At 45.9% G+C, this 16,369-nt stretch overlaps 1 protein-coding gene across 4 annotated transcripts in view; it reads left to right on the forward strand.

Moving 5' to 3' along the window:
- Nucleotides 1-16,369, forward strand: part of panx2 (pannexin 2) — a 66,993-nt gene that overhangs the window by 31,299 nt on the left and 19,325 nt on the right. Inside the window, exon 1 of one of the 4 annotated variants that reach the window (XM_038811446.1) lies at nt 14,247-14,635. The exons of the other annotated variants lie outside the window; for them this stretch is intronic. The gene's annotated coding sequence lies outside the window, so the exon portion shown is untranslated. Of the gene's footprint in view, nt 1-14,246; nt 14,636-16,369 lie in introns of those variants that run through there. 4 annotated transcript variants of the gene reach the window in all.

Consider the following 16,369-nt stretch of genomic DNA (forward strand, 5'->3'; position numbering starts at 1 on the left):
TAGCATCTCAGCCCCAAAGGTGGCACTGATCAGGGTCACATTACAGACGAATAGTCATCCTGTAGTAATGGAAATGGACACCGGAGCTGCTGTCTCCATTGTGGACCAGCAAACGTTTTGATGGCGTTGTGCAGGGATCATGCCACTGACATTGCGTGACATCAAGGCTAGGTTGGCCACCTATACCATCAAACCACTGAGCATCATAGGGACCACCATGACTCCAGTAACACATGGACAACAATTGTTCCAGCTTCCCTTGGTTTTGGTGTGGGGAGTGAAGCGTAACTGGTTGCGCATTCTCCAGTTTAACTGCCAACGGATTTTCTGGATGGGTACTGGAAATTTATATGACATCCTGGGCAAATATCCTGAAGTGTTCCAGGTGGGTTTGGGCAGAATAAAAGGGGCCACGGCCTGCATGTACGTGTATCCAGATGCCCAACCCAGATAGTTTTAGGCCTGTTCCCTATGCATTGCTCACCAAGGTTGACACAACAACAGCGCCCAGGGTATCATAAGGCCAGTACAGTTTGTAGAGTGGGCCGAACCTGTGGTGTTGGTAATGAAGCCGGACAAGTCTGTCCGACTGCGGGGATTACAAGCTCACAGTAAACAGAGCTTCACGCCTGAACCTTTACCCAATGTTTAGGATCCCGCTGCATCTTACTCCTGACTTGACCCACTCCTGATCGAACCTGCCCAACTCCTGATCCAACACGCCCACACTGATCCCTGACAGCCAACCCGACCCCCGATCCAACTGTGACCACATGACCACCCCGATCCAATCCCCCTGACCCAACCCTCCTGACTCAACCCCCCCGACCCAACCCGTTGAAACCCCAACCCTGAATTCCTCAAACTGACCCTTCCCACCCAATCTCCACATCAACCCCCCACCCGCCCATTTCAAACCTGACCCCCACACTCCGACCTGCCAACTCCTGACTCCACCGACCTGACTCTCCCCCCCCACCCTGATCTCCACCTCAACCCAATCCCTGACCCAGCACCCATGATTCCCGCTGACCCAACCAGAATTTTAGAATGTTATTTTTAACCCCATACTCTTAGATTATTATTTTTTAAAATATAAGTATAGATTACCCAATTCTTCTTTTCCAAATAAGGGGCACTTAGCGTGACCAATCCACCTACCCTGCACATCTTTCATCGGGTGGGGGGTGGGGGGGGGGGGGGGGGGGGTGGGGGGGGTGGGGGGGGGGAGACCTCCACAGACATGGGGAAAACGTGAAAACTCCACACAGTCAGTGACCTGGGGCCGGGATCGGACCCGGGTCCTTGGCACCATGAGGCAGCAGTGTTAACCACGGCATGACCATGTCGCCTGAAGAATTTTAGCATGTTATCGATTGTCTGAGCTGCGGTGATGAATTTTGTCTCAGCTGACAAAATGTGAGCAAAGCTTTCAGAGCAGAGTCTTGGACATGGAGTGGCCTGAACTGGCTTCAATCATATGGAAGGTTTTAATTTTTTTTTAAATTTCCGGCTTTGTGGTTACAAGGCAAGGAAAATCCTTGAGGAAAGCTGCATAATTATAATAACTGAGTTACTACAACATGGTGGAGGTATCCAATCTAGGGAGCCCTCTTCACTTATTTGGAGAGTATTCTGGATTGTTCTAGACTTGCCAGTCTGGGGAAGCAGCCTCCCAGCAACTACCCTGTGAAACTCCTTCAGGATTTTAGGTTTCAATGAAATCAGTGACCAAATTTACTGAATAATCCCCCACCCAATTAAGAAATTACCAACAAGATTTCACGTCTTGTAACACAAATCAGAATCAGTGTAAGTTAAATGTAAATGAACAGGTGAATCACGGTCAGTCCAAAGTAAATCTTCCACACGGCACAGCAGGCACACCAGGAACTATCTCATTGAATTGATAGGTAGCCTCTAGGTCCCTGTTTCAGTTCCATAGATCTTCCAAGCTAAATTCTAGTCCCTTTCCTTCCAGGAGTTAGTCGATTCTCCACAGACAGCAACTTCCTTGTAAAAAGGTTCGGCATGTGCAATCTTCACTATATGAAAAACGTATTTCATTACTCTTCTCAATTCTTCTCCAGCGCTTCTGCTTCTGCTCCTCTTTCTGTGTGCATCTAATGCTGATCACCTTCTGCCTCCAGCTCACCTGTCTTGCCGATCTCTCGTGTCTGGCCACACGGCTTCCGTATCTTAACTTTTCGATTCTGCTTCTGGTCAAGGGTTACCAATTCACATGGACCCATCTAGTATCCAAGAAAATTACAAGTGATCCTTTTACAATTGATGCAAATTCTTAAGAGTCCTCTTCGAAAATTATTAAAACAATTACAGATTCCCCAAATATTTGAAATATTTTTTTCTTCCTGTTACTGCTTCTGGGTCAAAGGCCATCACAGAAGTATAGTCCTAGCCTACTGTTTCTCTCGTCAGAGAACAAACTTTTCATCCCAGCAAACACATTTTGCCTATCCATTTTACTTTTTTTTCCACAAGTCTGTATCCTTTTGCAGCCTTTTTTGTTTCCTGCTTACAGTTTACCTTCTCTCCTATCTTTGTATCACCAGCAAGTGTGAATATATTACACTCAGTCCCTCATTTAAGTTACTGAAATAGATAGCTGAGGCCCAATCATTGATCTTTGCAGTAACACATTAAGTTACAGAGCCCGCCAACCAGAACAGATTCTGTTTTCTGTTTGGTCACCAATCCTCAGTGCATGCAAACAAAAAAAAACACAATCTCATAAGCCCTAATTTTAATTAATAACCTCTTCTGTGTCCTCTTATTGAATGCTTCTTGAAAATACAAATACATCCACCCTGCTTGTTACATCTTCAAAAAAACACTTTAATTTTTCCCTTTCATAAACCTGTGTTGTTGCTGTCCCATCATATTATGATTTCCAAGTGTCCTGTTGTCGCATTCATAATAATAGATTCTAGCATTTTCCTTATATCAGGCTTAATTGTCTAGAGTTCCTGGTTTCCCCTCTCCCTCCCCTCTCACAGGAACCACAGGGGCTGGTTTAGCTCACAAGGCTAAATCGCTGGCTTTTAAAGCAGACCAAACAGGCCAGCAGCACGGTTCGATTCCCGTACCAGCCTCCCCGGACAGGCGCCGGAATGTGGCGACTAGGGGCTTTTCACAGTAACTTCATTGAAGCCTACTCGTGACAATAAGCGATTTTCATTTCATTTCATTTCATTTCAGAAAATAGGAAATTTGAGAAGATCAAAAGAAGTTCATACAAACTTTCTGAGGCCACCTTTTATAATACACTTGCATGGATGTAGGCTCAGGTACGAGGTAATTTGGACCATTAGTTCTCCACTATCATACCAATTTTCCTAAATTCCACAATCCCATTAATCCCTTGATTCCCATTATTTCTGTAATACTTTTCTGCCTTTTACCATGAAGACTGACATAAAATATTTATTTAATACCTTATTCCCATTATAATTTCTCCTGTCTGTTTCTAAGGAATGATTATTTACTGCTACTAATCTCTTCCTTTATATATTCTTATATTCTTATCTGGGGCTGGTTTAGCACAGGACTAAATCGCTGGTTTTGAAAGCAGAGCAAGGCAGGCCAGCAGCACGGTTCAATTCCCGTACCAGCCTCCCAAACAGGCGCCGGAATGTGGCGACTAGGAGCTTTTCACAGTAACTTCATTTGAAGCCTACATGTGACAATAAGTGATTTTCATTTCATTCATTCATTTCATTTTCATAAGCTTTTACATCTGTGTTTCTGTCTCTTGCTGGTTTACTTCATCTTCTTTTTCGTTATCAATTATTGGTCATCCTTTGCCAAATTCTAAAATCCTCCCAATCCTCAAGCTTTTAACTCTTTTTAAACAATATTATAAGCCTCTTCTTTCTATCTAGTTCTATCTTTAACTTTGGGCTACTTTTCCCATGAGGTTTTAATTCCTTAAGGAAATATATATTTCTTTTGAATTATACATTTTTTAAAAATGTTTTGCGCTGTTTATCTACCATCATATCCTTTAAGCTAGTTTCTCAATCTACATTAGCCAACTTGCCTCTCTTACCTACACGGATTATTTGTTTTGTTCAGATTCAAGGCCATAGTTTTGGACTTAAATAAATCACTCCCAAACTTAATATCATATTTTGTCATGCTCTGATCACTCTTCCCCAGATATTTCTTTACTTATAGGTTAGTAATGAACCCTTTTTCATTTCACAACACTACATCTGTTCCCACATGGTCCTTTGATGTACTGACCTGGAAAACTTTTTAAAGGATGCTATTGGTATTCATTTCAAGTTATGGAAATCACATTAGCAAGCAATAATTCACGCCTCACAAAGCTACTGGAATTCCTGAAGAGGTAACAAAATGGTTGGATGAAAAAGGAAAGACTTGTATTAAGACAATGCTTGATCATGTCTCTCAGAAACATTTCATGATACTCTGGGTACAATTGATGCACAGCCACTGTTACATTGGTAAAAAAATTAGCTGTAATTTAGTTTACTTTGATTTATGAAATGCATTTTAATGAAGTTCCACATTATTGTCAATTTCACCAGGGAGAGGAATAGCAATTTTATGTAGAAAGTGAATGCTGTGTTAATACTGCTCTTTATACCAAGAAATATAAAATGTAAAAATTGAAGGTTCAATAAATATTGCAAGTAGTGTGAGGAAATTAGATTAAGTTTCATCTTTAGGGGTGCATATTTCAACATCAGGAGAGAGGATGCAGGCGCTGCCTATGACTTTCTGTCATTTACATGAAGATGAAAATGTAATCCATTTCTCTACCCCTTCCACACAGTCTAACAGACCTTGTCTTAGGCCAGTGTTTTCGCACCTCTGTCCAACCGGCTGGTTCCTACCTCCCTCTCACACCTTCTGAGAAAGTGTTATTATTAGGCATCATTCTCAAACTTCTAATGTTTTGCTTGTTTTGATTATATTTAGAATTTTCTAGCATTTTCCTTATATCAGGCTTAATTGTCTAGAGTTCCTGGTTTCCCCTCTCCCTCCCCTCTCACAGGAACCATTTCAGAAAATAGGAAATTTGAGAAGATCAAAAGAAGTTCATACAAACTTTCTGAGGCCACCTTTTATAATACACTTGCATGGATGTAGGCTCAGGTCCGAGGTAATTTGGACCATTAGTTCTCCACTATCATACTAATTTTCCTAAATTCCACAATCCCATTAATCCCTTGATTCCCATTATTTCTGTAATACTTTTCTGCCTTTTACCATGAAGACTGACATAAAATATAATTTTATGCCTTTTACCATGAAGACTGACATAAAATAAAATATTTCGAAAATTGTGACTGAGTAGGCAACATAAATTGGACCCGGTTACATAGAAATTAAAACATAGGAGTAGGAGTAGACCACTCGGCCCTGCGAGCCTGCTCCGCCATTCATTGTGATCATGGCTGATCATCCAACTCTGTAACATTTCCCGTTTTCCCCCCATATCCTTTGACCCCTTTAGACTCAAGAGCTTTATCCAACTCCTTGAAAACATAGGGCGGAATTCTCTGCAGGGGGCCAAATTCGTGAAGGCCGTCGTGAACTCGGCCGAGGTTCACGACGGCCTTGGAGCCCGCTCCCCGCACCTAATTCACCACCACCCGGGGGGCTAGGAGCGGGCCTCCATTTTTCTCGGCAGCGACCTCGTCACGCCGAGAATGTGAAGTAATCTGCGCATGCGCGGGTTGCCAGTTCCAACCCGCGCATGCGCGGATGACTTCATCGCGCAGACGGCACGAACCCGTGCATGCGCGGTGGCCGTCTTTATCCTCAACCACCCGGCAAGACGTGGCGGCTTGATCTTGCCGGGCGGCGGAGGGGAAAGAGTGCGACCGTTTTGGACGCTGGCCCGACGATCGGTGGGCACCGATCGCGGGCTTGTCCCCTCCCGAGCACAGTCATGGTGCTCCCGTCCCAATCGGGCCCCTAGATGCCCCAAACGGGCATCTGGCGCCCGTTTCACGAATACAGCGACCAGATGTGTTTGCCGCCGTCGTAAAACGGGCATGAAGGGCCGGCCGCTCGGCCCATCGGGCTCGGAGAATCGCCGCTCGCCGTGAGAAACAGCGAGCGCCGATTTTTCCGAGCCGGGGGGGGGGGGGGGGAGAATCGCGGGGGTGCACCAGGGGGGTGTAGAAAATGTCGGGCGGCCCTCCCGCGATTCTCCCAGGCCGCGTGGGGAGCGGAGAATCGCGCCCATAATGTTTGGATCTCAACTGCTTTTTGTGGTAGAGAATTCCACAGGCTCACCACTCTGGGTGAAGAAATGTCTTCTCTTTAGACCCTGGACATCTTTGGTCCTCTAATTTGATTCAGCGAGAGAAATATAGCACTCTAGACAGATTTGATTTATGACAAAGGCAAGGCTTCTATAATATACACTGAAAGTTGCATTGGAAATATTCTGTTCTCTCACTCTTTAAAACTGACTCATGCCTGCAATGAGCATAAATCTTTCATATTCATGAGGGACAGTTGTTAAATGCAGCATCCTCTATGCAGAATTTCTGATTGTTATTTCACACAAACAGATCGTAAATAGTTTGTGAATTCAACAGTGTTTTAGCGACTATCTGTACTATTGGCAACAGAAAATGTTAGCTAAGAACCCCACATAATAATGAAATGGTTGTTCATTTAGTGCATGGCTTTATAAATCTGAATGAATATCCCGCTTATCAGTTTATTTGATATGTGCAATGTTAAGAAGGTTTGGCATCTGTATTTCAGAGCACAGGCACAACATTCTACTTAGCTACTTAGTGACTATAAATAAATCTCTTGAATATGGAGGCAGGATTACTGGTTGAAAGTTAAGTAATAAATAGAAGTATTTGTACTATTTCCGTACATTGCATTCCTCTAAAATTCTCTATCCCAACAAATACTTTTCTTCGCAATGTTCTTACTTTGTAATAGTAGTAACTAGTTTGCCGCTGCCTCTACCTCTGGGAACTGTGTTTGTTTCCTGCGTACAGACAAATTTGAAAACTAAGACCAACTAGAAGTGGGGCACATTCACAAGCATACCGAGATATTCACAAGTTACAGTGGATAATTGCATTTTAAAAAATTACACCATATATTTAATCACGGAATAAAACTTAGTCAATATTAGTATTGACCCCCCCCCCCCCCCCCCACCCCCCCACCCACCACCACCACCACCAGAAACACCAATTCCAGAGACCCCTGCTTGGAAGCTCCCATTACAGAGACCCCTGCCTGGAAGCCTCCATCACAGAGACCCCTGCCTGGAAGCCTCCATCACAGACACCCCTGTCTGGAAGCCTCCATCACAGAGACCCCTGCCTGGAAGCCCCCATCACAGAAACCCCTGCCTGGAAGCTGGAGAGCAGTCCAGACAGAAACAGTGAAAAGAATCACTGCTTTAAAACTCACCTGTGCGATATACCAGCTGGTTCAGACAGAGAAAGCACCACTGGTCAATTCGTAGACAGGTAAAGCCACATCAGCTGAGTTTAAACCCCTCTCAGATCTTTGACTCACAAAACTTTCATTCATATCAATGTGAAATTGATTTTACTAGGCTCTGATTGATATTTTGCACACACAACCAACTGTCTGGATTGTTTAATGTCATTTCCCTTCATGCTTGAGTAGAAGGAAATTGCCTTCTCGGCTGTTGGCTGGAGAGCCAGTGAGAGTCCTGCGCAACTTCTTCTTTGGAGGGCCAAAGGTCTTCTTGTGCTATTCAGGCACAGGAGAGGCCAGCATTGGCCTTTCTACAATATCAAGGGCACCGAAGGCATGCGTCCTGCCCGCCAAGAGCTGTCAGTTAATCAAAGGCCAGCAAATCTTCTGTACTCAGCGGTATTGCCTTGAAACGTTAACTCTGTTTCTGTCTCCTGACCTGCTGAGTATTTCCAGCATTTAAAATTTTTTTTTATTCCGATTGAGTTGAATTGTATATGGAATAGGCTTTGCCTTAAACTACAATACAATGCAAATTGAATCGCACCCTCAACTTGTTGAAAATTTTGAAGATCCTTTGGCTAGATTGAATTTCTAAGCAGACAATTGTGGATTCAATTTGCTATTTTTGGGAATTCGGTGATTTTAATGCAGCTTCATCAGCTGAATACAAGTGTGTTCTTGTTCACCAGTTGCAGCCTACCATTGAAAGGGCCACAGTGAAATCATTTGCATAGACTCCAATGTGGCTGGAATAGAAATGTAAGCTGACCCTGACAACTGCAGACTCTTTAGCCTAGCATTAGCAATAGCTAAAAATGTAAGTTATTGTCTTGGGCAGACTGGCCGAGAGCCATACAGTAATAATTTATTAACAGATAGCCAATATGAATATAAAAAGAGAAGATCCTGTCAGACAAACAACCTGCACTTTACAGTTGTCACAGATAATGTAGACAGCACAAGTACGTTGGTGCTTTTAGCAGTTTTTTAAATCAAGTTCCATATGAGAGGTTTCTGATGAAACTGCCAGTCAGTATATAACCTGGTGCTGAATAAGAAGTGATGCAAAGTAGAAAATAGAGATGTGTGAGGTAAAATGAGAGTTATAATCTAAGCAAGACACTTTCTGCTTCTTTCCAACCCACATCTATATTAACCCTGCTTTATCTTGGGAAACTGAAAATCTTTCCAACTCAAGTAAAACGAACCTCATAAATATATGCAAAAAAGGGTGCTCGCACTTAGATAGAACCTTAATCCCATTTCAATTGCCTAATGATAAAGTCAATAGGTATGTCCTCAAGTGATGTTTCCTGTAAACTACATGAGCAAGGGTAAAATGATTCCCCTATAATACCACACCAAGTCTGATCGTAACAGGGTTGTTTTGAGAATTTAGTGAAGATGTGCTTTACCAATACTGCAGGCGTCCCTCTATGTATGCTTTCTATTTTAAAAAATCAGTTCACGATGCGAGGAGTTGCCACCTTGGATTACCGTGCCAAGATCAAGGCCGACCTTCTGTTCCTACAGGAGTGTGCGATACTGACCTTGCCTCCAACAGGTAATGGTCATGTTGGTGGTCCCATGGACCATCACTCTGGTCAGGAGGAAATGACTCGTGTTCCCCTGCTGGGTATTCTGCTGCGGGAGGGAGCGGGCAACTTCATCATCTTAAAAGTTAAGGAGGTGGGTTGGCGGTTGCCACCTCATTGCAGGTGTGCTGTACCAGAACTCTCCACTCCGGTTAATTAACGTGTGTGTCCCGGCTCAAAACAGCGAGCAGCCGGCTGTCCATTGCAGCTTCCATTGCCGCTGGCGACTTCCTGGCTGGTCATTCTGGGTGGTAACTTCAACTGTATCGTTCATGCAGCTGGACCATCCAGCAGCACTGACAATAGGCTGATGTAGAGGAGCGCAGATACACCTGGTCACAGCCAGATGGCTCCACCCGATCCAGGATAGACTTCTAATTTGTGTCCCAAGCTTTCGTGGTCAGATACACCAACATCAAGCCACTGTTCTTCTCTGACCACTACTGGCCAACTTACCTGCAGGAAGACCAGAGATTTGGCAAGGGAACATGGAAGCTGAATGTGAAACTGTTGACCCCAGAGAACATTGAGGAGCTTGAAAAGTTTTGAGAACCATGAAACCTCTCTTTGAGCCCCTGACACACTGGTGGGAGGTAATAAAGAAGAATGTCAAAAGGTTTTCCATCCTTACAGATGTTCAGAAGGTGAAAGGGAGAGAGGTGGGGGCGGGGGGGGGGGGGGGGGGAACCCCGATTTCAGAAAATCGTGCAGAACCTGCCCTGGCTGCAGGCGATGGGGATTGATGTTAAGGAGAGTCTCCAGGATGTGAAGGGCCAGCAAGCCTCGCTGTTCGCCACAGAGGCTTCCAATATCATCTTCTGGTGCAGAGTCCATGGGGCAGGATGATACGTGTTCCCTTTTCTTCTTCCAAAAGGCACAGAGAGAGCTCAGTGATCAGCAGACTGAAGGAAGATGGCTCAGTTAAGTCATCACAGTCTGACCTTTTGAGGATCAGCAAACACTTTTGTGCTGGTCTGCTGGACATAAAGCCCACAGGCAGCATAGCCACCTAATCCTTCCTGTCCTCTATCACGGATGTCTTAGAGGACAGCAAGAGGGAGGGCCTGGATAAGTTGACTAAGGCCCTTCAATCCTTCAAGAAGAGTAAAACTCCCAGATGTGATGGCTTACGGGCTGAGTTGTATTTGGCTCTGTGAGACTGGATTGATCCTGACCTGCTGGAGGTATACAAGAGTATGCCACGATATTGGCCTTCCTCCTCTCCTTGAGCTCCGGCTTCTATGAAACCCCAAATATCACCATCAAATGGTCCGCATCCACCTCCTTCTCCACTATCCTGGCTAAAACCGCGAACACTCCCGCCCAGAATCTTCCCAGTTTTTCACAACCCCAAAACATGTGCATGTGATTCGCTGGCTCCCGCTCCACACCTCTCACATTCATCCGCTACCCTCTGAAAGAACCCACTCATTCCCGCCCGAGTCATATGCACCATGTGCACCACCTTAAACTGTATCAGGCTCATCCTTGCACAAGAGGAGTTCCCGTTTACCCTACGCAGTGCCTCACTCCATAATCCCCAGTCGATCACCCTTCCCAACTCCGCTTCCCATTTCTCCTTGATCTTCACCACCTGCTCGCCTCCCTCCTCCCCCAACCACTTGTATATATTCCCAATTCTTCCCTTCCCTTCCACATCTGGAAGCAAACGTCACTCCAGCAGGGTGCATCCCAGCAACATAAAGAATCCCCTCCAGACCTTTTGTGCAAAGTCCCTAACCTGCAGATACCTGAACTCACTCCCCCTTGACAGCTCTATCTTCTCCCTTAGCACCTCCAGACTGACGAACCCTTCGTCCAAATACTAATCCCTTGCCTTGACCAGCCCCACTTCCCTCCACCTCCTGTATACACTATCCATCACCCCCCCCCGGCTCAAACCCATGGGGTGGGATTCTCCAAGCCCGCGCCGGGTCAGAGAATATCCCGGGGTGGGGGGGGGGGGGGGGGGGGCGGTGCGCGAATCCCACCATGCTGCTCCAATGCCGGGGCATCAATTCACTGGCGACTGGAGAATCGGTGCTAATTGCGCCGGCGCGGTCGCTGCCGTGCCAGTCAGGGGCCATTGAAAGCAGCTCCCACGGCGATTCTCCACGCTCGACACCGGCATCCCTCACAGCCTAAAATTCCTCCTCAACTGATTCCATATCTTCAATTCACTATTGAACGTGGACAATAAAATTCTTTTGTTTCCACAAATTTAGAATACCCATTTTCTTTTCCAATTAAGGGGGTAATTTAGCATGGCCAATCTACCTACCATGCACATCTTTGGGTAGTGGGGGTGAGACCTACGCAGACACGGGGAGAATGCGCAAACTCCACACGGACAGTGACCCGGTGCCAGGAGCAAGTCCAGGTCCTTGGCGCCGTGGGGCAGTAGTGCTAACCATGGCGCCACCATGCTGCTTGGATTACAAAATTCAAACCAAGCTCATTGCCAATTGGGTTTGTCTGCTCAGGAGTTGGTGATCCACCCTGACCAGACCTGCTCTGTAACTGGCAGAAATATCCCATGTGTGGGATAGGGGTGTGGACACCTGCCTCATCAGCCTGAACCAGGAGAAGGCCTTTGACAGTTTTTCAGTACAGCACACTGATCTCTTTTTGTTCCAGAGGGATTTGATTACCTACAGCAGCCATTGTTTTATAGAACAAGTAATTGCATTCTGCGATCCCATTTCAAAAATTTTTGTAGTTTCAAGTTAGTGTAAAAGTCAAGAGGAAGGGGGTATTTTGCATTCCTTGGGGTTGGGAGTGTTTAGGTGTCTGTATTCATAATTCATCATAAAGGGTTCATAATGTAATTGCATTCTACCTTTCCTTGCTGTGAAGTTTTTCCTAAGGCCAGTGAAAGAAAATAACCTTAAACATAATTTTGAAGTGATTACATTTAATTGATTAATTCTGGAATGCACTACCTGGGAGGGTGATAGAGGCGGGTTGCCTCACATCCTTTAAAAGTACCCTGATGGGTACGTCATAACATTCAAGACTATAGGCCAAGGGCTGGCAAATGAGATTAGGGAGACAGGTCAGGTGTCTTTCATGCCAGGGCCATGCTGGCAGAGATCATCTTAACTCAATCGAGGGCAGCCACCGCCGCCACAATGCACTGCCTGCCCACTCCCCATCTACCAGACCGCTCCCCCTCTACAGGGACTCTCTGACAAAGGGGCCCCACCCCCACAGGCGCTCCTGTAATAGGAGGATGGCCCACAGGGACCCCCCCTGCCTAAAAGAGAACCCACAGATCCATTAGTTGCAAGCAGTTCAGAGCTTTAGAGTAGTGGTCTGTGAATGGCAGCTTCCACAAACCATCTGCAGTTTTGATTCATTCATCTCCCTTCATGGTTCAGTTCACAGGCACATCTATTCTCCTTTGAGGAATGGACACATGGAGCTTCAAGGTAAGTGTTTCAGTTGTAATTCTTGTCACTGCCCTGGCTGGACTGCTCCCTAGCTTCCAGACAGGGGACTCTTTTCTGGGTGGGGGGTGGGAGAGGCGGGGGTCTTTGTGCTGGGTGGTCTGTGGGTAGATTCCCTTTAGGCAGTGGGTCCCTGTTGGGGGGTCTCCCTATTACGGGGGTCCTGGGGGCACGGGTTGGGTCACTCCCATACATGGGGATGGGGGGGCACCCAGATAATCCGAGGGTGGGGGGGGGGGGGGGGGCTGCTGTGTGGTGCAGGAGGAGGTTCGGGGCTGATTTGCGTTGTGGAGGGGGTGATGTGGCTGGCCATGGCACCTCGCTGTTGGGACCACCCATTCAACATGGTAGCCATATAACGGGAACTCCCCGGGAATCCCTCGTACTCCATGTCATGCATAAAGTTACATGGCAAGGAATAAGGAATTGCATCGCGGTTTGCACTCCCAGGGGGATCGTAAACCGGTTGTAATTCACCTCCGGCGCGAGACAGCACAGCGGTAGCATAGTGGTTAACACAATTGCTTCACAGCTCCAGGATCCCAGGTTCGATTCCCAGCTTGGAGTTGCCTGTGTGGAGTTTGCACGCTCTCCCCGTGTGTGCGTGGGTTTCCTCCGGGTGCTCCGGTTTCCTCCCACAGTTCAAAGATGTGCAGGTTAGGTGATTGGCCATGTTAAATTGCCCTTAGTGTCCAAAATTGCACTTAGTGTTGGGTGGGGTTACTGGGTTATGGGGATAGGGTGGAGGTGACGAAATTCTCCATTTCGTCAGCAGTGCGCCCACGCCCAGAGATTTCCCGATGGCGTGGGGCTACCCCCATTGGCCGGCTGGCAGGACGGAAATTCCCACTGCCGGTGGAGGCGCGCCACACCAGAAAACTGGTGCAGCGGGCCGGCGAATCCCACCCGTCTCCCAAAAGGAGAATCTCACCCACAATTTTTAGTTCTCCCTTTCCTGTCTGGATTTTAAAAAATAAACGGTATTATGACAATGGAAGACTGCTAGCCAGCCAGAATATACTACTTACTCCCATAGAAATGGGACAAAAGGGGAACAGAAACCCAAACACCTCCTAAACGAAAAGGAATGTGAAATACCTAATTTCTTGTTGGCTTTTGCACTATCTTGATAGTGCAAAACTCTTTAACATTTTTTAAGGTGAGATATCAGAATGCAATAACCTGTTCTACAAAACAATGACTGCAGCAGGTAATCAAATTCCTCTGGAATATACAGCCAGCCAGTTTTAAGAACTTTTTTGCCAGGTCAGAGAGATCAGAAAGCTGTGTGTGTCTCTCTCTGTTGAATAAATGTAATGTGCCCGGTTTTATAAATATACCATTGTGAGAAGAGAGATCTACTGTAAACTGAGATCTTTTAGGAATAAAATGTGGATATCTTTATAATCTTTTATTTGTGTCACACATAGGTTTACATTAAGACTGCACTGAAGTTATTGCGAAAATCCCCTAGTTGCCACACTATGGCACCTGTTCGGGTACACTGAGGGAGAATTCAGACTGTCCAATTCACCTAACAAGCACGTCTTTCGGCACTTGTGGGAGGAAATTAGAGCACCCGGGGGAAACCCACGCAGACAAGGGGAGAACGTACAGACTCCGCACAGACAGTAACCCAAGCCGGCAATCGAACCCGGGTTCCTGGCGCTGTGCAGCAACAGTGCTAACCATTGTGCTACTGTGCCACCCTTCAGGCTCCAGTTAATGAGCATTAATCCTGTCCATACCATATTCAAGTTATGATTATTTAATTCAATATTTGTTGCCCAACATTCAGTTGTGTTTCTGTGATAGCACTTAACTGTTACAACGTTATTTAATGAGTATCTAATTTCAATGTCTGATTTGTTGCATACGCCATGTTTACTGTCTCACTGGAAAAGTACATTGAAATTTGGAGATGTTTAGAAAAACTACGAAGGCACAGTAGGCTGACTGGGAGCATTAAGACTTCTTCCTGAAGTGTTGCTTTGTCTTTGTTCTTCAGATGCTCCTAAACTGGGCTCTTCCAACTTTATGGTGAGGTGAGTTACTTGTCACAGAATTCCTGGCCTGCTACCTGATCTTGTAGCTGCAAAGCTAGTCCAGGTAAGTTTCAGGTCAATGGCAACCCCCAGGATGTTGATGATGGGAAATTCAGTGATGGTCATGCTATTGACTGTCGTGGGGAGATGGTTTGATTCTCTCTTCTTCAAAGTTATGATGTGGAAATGCCGGCATTGGACTGGGGTGAGCACAGTAAGAGGTTTTACAACATCAGGTTAAAGTGTTTGTTTTGAATCACTAGCTTTTGGAGCACAGCTCCTTCCTCAGGTGAATGAAGAGGTGGGTTCCAGAAACACATATATAGACAAAACTAAAGATGCAAGACGATACTTTGAATGCAAGTCTTTGCAGGTAATTTAGTCTTTACAGTTCCAGATGGAGCAACTGGAGAGAGGGATAATATCACAAGTTAAGGAGGTGTGAATTGTCTCAAGCCAGGACAGTTGGTAGGATTTTGCAAGCCCATGCCAGCTTTGGGGGGGTGGGGGGGGGGGGGGGGGGGGGTGAATGTAATGCAACATGAACCCAAGCTCTCGGTTGAGGCCTTACTCACGTGTGCCGAACTTGGCTACAAGTTTCTGCTCGGCGATTCTGCGTTGTCGCACGTCCTTAAGACCGCCTTGGAGAACGCTTACCCGAAGATCAGAGGCTGAATGCCCTTAACTGCTGAAGTGTTCCCCGACTGGAAGGGAACATTCCTGCCTGCCGATTGTCGCGCGTTGTCCGTTCATCCGTTGTCGCAGCGTCTGCATGGTCTCGCCAATGTACCACCCTTCGGGACATCCTTTCCTGCAGCGTATGAGGTAGACAATGTTGGTCGAGTCACACGTATGAACCACGTACCTGATGGGTGGTGTTCTCATGTGTAATCGCAGAGCAGAAACTTATAGCCATGTTCCACGCACATGAACACGGCCTCAACTGGGACCTTGGATTCATGTTGCATTACATTCACCCCCCACCATCTGGCCTGGGCTTGTGAAATCCTACCAATTGTCCTGGCTTGAGACAATTCACACCTCTTTAACCTGTGATTATTCCTCTCTCCAGTTGCTCCGTCTGGACCTATAAAGACTTAATTACCTGTAAAGACTCGCATTCAAAGTATCATCTTGCATCTTTGACTTTGTCTATATATGTGTTTCTGGAACCCACCTCTTCATTCACCTGAGGAAGGACCTGTGCTCTGAAAGCTTGTGATTCGAAACAAACCATTTGGACTTTAACCTGATGTTGTAAGACTTCTTACTGTTCTTCAAAGTTGTCATTGCCTAGCACCTGAGTGGAGTGCCATTTATCGGCCCAAGCCTGAATGTTGTCCAGGTCATCCTGCATGCAGGCATGACTGTTTCACTATCCTGAGACATTACAAGTGGGACTGAATGTTGTGCAAACATCAGCAAGTATTCTCACATCTAACCTTGTGATGGAAGGAAGGCTATTTTGGAGCAACGAAGTGAACTGGCTGTTGGAAACTACCCCGAGGAACTCCTGCAGCCATGTCCTGGAGCTGAGATGATTGACAGCACAAATAAATGATTGTCAACCTCCAACAATTAATCAAAGAGTATTTTGATTTGTGTATATGTGTAACCAATCATAGAACATAGAACATACAGTGCAGACGGAGGCCATTTGGCCTATCGAGTCTGCACCGACCCACTTAAGCCCCCACTTCCACCCCATCCCCGTAACCCAATAACCCCTCCTAACCTAATCAAGCATTCTATTACCTTATGTACTTATGTATTCAGTCATATGCCAAAGTTTTTAGCA

The sequence above is a fragment of the Scyliorhinus canicula genome, chromosome 11, assembly GCF_902713615.1.
Source record: "Scyliorhinus canicula chromosome 11, sScyCan1.1, whole genome shotgun sequence".
Lineage (NCBI taxonomy): Eukaryota > Metazoa > Chordata > Chondrichthyes > Carcharhiniformes > Scyliorhinidae > Scyliorhinus > Scyliorhinus canicula.